General features: G+C 41.8%; 1 pseudogene; it reads left to right on the forward strand.

The window, feature by feature from the left end:
• Window positions 1-1,823: 1,823 nt before the first annotated feature.
• LOC132508615 (WD repeat and SOCS box-containing protein 1-like) lies at window positions 1,824-3,901 on the forward strand (annotated as a pseudogene).
• The last annotated feature ends 842 nt before the right edge of the window (window positions 3,902-4,743 follow it).

Consider the following 4,743-nt stretch of genomic DNA (forward strand, 5'->3'; position numbering starts at 1 on the left):
AAGAAGATGTGGCACATATATACAATGGAATATTACTCAGCCATAAAAAGAGACGAAATTGAGCTATTTGTAATGAGGTGGATAGACCTAGAGTCTGTCATACAGAGTGAAGTAAGTCAGAAAGAGAGAGACAAATACCGTATGCTAACACATATATATGGAATTTAAAAAAAAAAATGTCATGAAAAACCTAGGGGTGAAACAGGAATAAAGACACAGACTTACTAGAGAATGGACTTGAGGTTATGGGGAGGGGGAAGGGTAAACGGTGACAAAGCGATAAAGAGGCATGGACATATATACACTACCAAACGTAAGGTAAATAGCTAGTGGGAAGCAGCCGCATAGCACAGGGAGATCAGCTCGGTGCTTTGTGACCGCCTGGAGGGGTGGGATAGGGAGGGTGGGAGGGAGGGAGACGCAAGCGGGAAGAGATATGGGAATATATGTATGTATATAACTGATTCATTTTGTTGTGAAGCTGAAGCTAACATACCATTGTAAAGCAATTATACTCCAATAAAGATGTTAAAAAAAAAAAAAAAAGAATCTGCCTGCCAATGCAGGGAACATGGGTTCAATCCCTGGTCCGGGAAGATCCCACGTGCCGCGGGGCAACTAAGCCTGTGCACTACAACTACTGAGCCTGTGCTCTAGAGCCCATGGGCCACAACTCCTGAGCCTGTGCTCTAGAGCCTGTGTGCCACAACTACTGAGCCCACGTACCTAGAACCTGTGCTCCGCAAGAAAAGAAGCCACCCCAATGAGAAGCCTGCGCACCACAACAAAGAGTAGCCCCCACTCGCTGCAACTAGAGAAAGCCCGCGCACAGCAACCAAGACCCAGCGCAGCCAAAAAAAAAAAAAAAATACATTTTGGGCTTGTTTTGGTAATATTTTGTTTAGAATGTTTACATCTATATTAAAAAATAAGACTTGCCAATAAAAAAAAAAAAAAACAAACAAGGGACTTCCCTGGCGGCACAGTGGTTAAGAATCCACCTGCCAATGCAGGGGACACGGGTTCAAGCCCTGGTCTGGGAAGATCCCACGTGCCGTGGAGCAACTAAGCCCGTACGCCACTACTGAGCCTGCGCTCTAGAGCCCACGAGCCACAGCTACTGAAGCCCGAGTGCCTAGACCTGGTGCATCGCAACAAAGAGTAGTCCCTACTCGCCGCAACTAGAGAAAGCCCGCGTGCAGTAACGAAGACACAATGCAGCCAAAAATAAATAAATAAAAATAAATAAATTTAAAAACAATTTATGGTAAAACTGGGTACATTTACCCATTGATGGAATGACTATTTTGGAATAAAAAAGAGATTCCAGAAAATAGTTACAGAGTCTCTATAATATTACTATATTATTTTTACTGCATCATTTATTACAAGTTTTAGTCTCAAATTGTAGTCAGAAATTAGCAAATGTGGTTCATTTTATAAAAAACAGGATTTTTTTCAGCTTTATTGAGGTATAATTGACGCATAAAATTGCCAGATATTTAAAGTATACAACGGGCTGATTTGATACACATGTACATTGTGAAAGGATTTCCCCCATGGAGTCAATTAACACCTCCATCACCTCACACAGTTATCCTTTTTATTTGGTGAGAACATTTAAGTTCTACTCTCTTAGCAAATCTCAACTATACAATACAGTGTTATCAACTATAGTCACTATATTATACATTAGATCCTCAGACCTTACTCATCTTATAATTGAAAATTTATACCCTTTTACCAACATCTCCCTATTTCCTCCACCCACAGCCCTGGGCAACCACTCTTCTACTCTTTAAAAACAAGATCTTGCTCCAGTCTCTCGTCTGCAGTCGGTTGTGTGGAGGGAAGCGTCTTGGTCCGTAGGCGCGAGGAAGGGAACAGCATCTATTGTCTGTGTTTGACTCCGTAGTTTGGTCCTAGGCCTCCCGGAGCTTTCCCGGGGCGGTCAGCAGAAAACGCCGCGACCGCCCCGCCCCTCCCCTCCGTCCCCGGGACGGGGAGGGACCCAGCCCGCGTCACGCCGCATCGCGCCCCCGGAATCAGACGGTGCCCCATAGATGGCCAGCTTTCCCCCGATGGTCAACGAGTAAGAGATCGTGAGATCACGTACTACAGGTGAACTCTTAGCTCCTGCAGCTCCTTTTGACAAGAAATGTGGTCGTGAAAATTGGACTGTTGCTTTTGCCTTAAGAACTTTCTCTTGCATGGCACCAAGAATATCACCAATTCAAGCAGTTTAAGATTGTCAGGACAAAACAGTGATGGTGGTCAAAAAAATAAGCCTCGTGAACATATTATAGACTGTGGCGATATAGTCTGGAGTCTTGCTTTTGGATCTTCAGTTCCAGAAAAACAGAGTCGCTGTGTAAACATAGAATGGCATCGATTCAGATTTGGACAAGATCAGCTACTCCTTGCCACAGGGTTAAACAATGGGTGTATCAAAATATGGGATGTATATACAGGAAAACTCCTCCTTAACTTGGTAGGTCATACTGAAGTGGTCAGAGATTTAACTTTTGCTCCAGATGGGAGCTTGATCCTGGTGTCAGCTTCAAGAGAAAAAACTCTGAGAGTGTGGGACCTGAAAGATGACGGAAACATGATGAAAGTATTGAGGGGCCATCAGAACTGGGTGTACAGCTGTGCATTCTCTCCTGACTCTTCTATGCTGTGTTCAGTGGGAGCCAGTAAGGCAGTTTTCCTTTGGAATATGGATAAATATACCATGATACGGAAACTAGAAGGACATCACCATGATGTTGTAGCTTGTGACTTTTCTTCTGATGGAGCATTACTGGCTATGGCCTCTTACGATACTCGAGTTTATATCAGGGATCCACACACTGGAGACATTCTGATGGAATTTGGGCACCTGTTTTCCCCACCCACTCCAATATTTGCTGGAGGAGCAAATGACCGATGGGTACGATCTGTCTCGTTTAGTCATGATGGACTGCATGTTGCAAGCCTTGCTGATGATAAAATGGTGAGGTTCTGGAGAATTGATGAAGATTATCCAGTACAAGTTACACCTTTGAGCAATGGTCTTTGCTGTGCCTTTTCTACTGATGGCAGTGTTTTAGCCGCTGGGACACATGATGGAAGTGTGTATTTTGGGGCCACTCCAAGGCAAGTCCCTAGCCTTCAACATTTATGTCGCATATCAATCCGAAGAGTGATGTCCACCCAAGAAGTCCAGGAGCTGCCGATTCCTTCCAAAGTTTTAGAGTTCCTCTCCTACCGTGTTTAGAGGTTGCTGTCTTCCCTAGTATTAGGGACTGACAACACACTTTACACAAACCTCAAGCTTTACTGACTTCAAGGTTTAGGAGATTTATTTAATTTGATACATTCTTGTATTGCATTTTCATCAGTTGAGCTTTTAAAATATTATTTATAGGCCTTAGGAGAAATATTTCTGAACATATCAAATGTAAATATTTTTCTAAAATGTAACTGTGAGAACATATACATACATGTATATATTTCGATATAAGCTGCTGTGTGTTGAATGGACCCTTTTGCTTTTCTAATTTTTAGTTCCAACATGTATACATTGCTTCAGTAGAGCCACAATATGTATCTTTGCTGTAAAGTGGAAGGAATGTTTTCATTCTGGGACACTGAGTTAGATGGTAAATACTGACTTAAGAAAGCTGAATGCCTCATAACAAAATGTGTATTTGGTTGGGGGGTGGTCAGACAACTGACCTTCAAGTAAAACAGCTTTTGTCTAGGGAAGGATTTTGTTTTCCTTAGGAGTGGCAGCTGAGAGGTAGAATTTGAATGTGACATTATTAAATGAAAAGTAGCCAGGATACAACCAGGAAAAAAGGGTGTCTTTTTTTTTTTTTTTCCTAACTACTGCTTGTGGGCCTTAATTTTGGAAAGCAGCTGGCTACTTTCACCCCTGTGGTATAAATAAAGTATTATAATAAATTTTAGTCAATTTGAAAAATCTGTCTACTGCATTATTGCTAAATATTTTGTTGTTTCTACTAAGGGACAATTATTTTATGACTGTAGTGGGTATTTTTGCTTTTTGTTTATTTTTTACACATATCCTATGTTTCTGCAGGGGATAATATTGGTGACTTGCCAAAGAGAAGCAATACAATTAGTATATCTGTTTTTGCCTTCTGTTATTTATCTTACCTGCAGATATTAAGAATGTATGCATTATGTAAAATGCTTGATTATATATTTTTGTTGAGCTTTTTTTTTTTTTTTTTTGCGGTACGCGGGCCTCTCACTGCTGTGGCCTCTCCCGTTGCGGAGCACAGGCTCCAGACGCGCAGGCCCAGCGGCCATGGCTCACGGGCCCAGCCGCTCTGCGGCATGTGGGATCTTCCCGGACCGGGGCACGAACCGGTGTGCCCTGCATCAGCAGGAGGACTCTCAACCACTGCGCCACCAGGGAAGCCCCTTGTTGAGCTTTTTAATTAAAGACTTGTAAAAAAAAAAAAAAAAAACCAGAACAAGATCTTTACTAGAATAAAATAACATTTTGTAATGAGATAGAGAATGACCATGAAAATATTTTTTTGTTACACTTGATGGCAACAACCTTTGATGGCTTTGTTTTCATTACTTTGGCAGTGGTTGAAGATATTCTGCAGATTTTCCTTTGCAAAAAAAAAAAAAGGGGGGGTTTCAAATTTGTTGACCTTTTCCCAAGGTGGCTGCCTGTAGTTTTCCTAGTAGATATTTAAAATACAAAAACAAGCTTAATAA

The sequence above is a fragment of the Lagenorhynchus albirostris genome, chromosome 18 (assembly GCF_949774975.1).
Source record: "Lagenorhynchus albirostris chromosome 18, mLagAlb1.1, whole genome shotgun sequence".
Classification (NCBI taxonomy): domain Eukaryota; kingdom Metazoa; phylum Chordata; class Mammalia; order Artiodactyla; family Delphinidae; genus Lagenorhynchus; species Lagenorhynchus albirostris.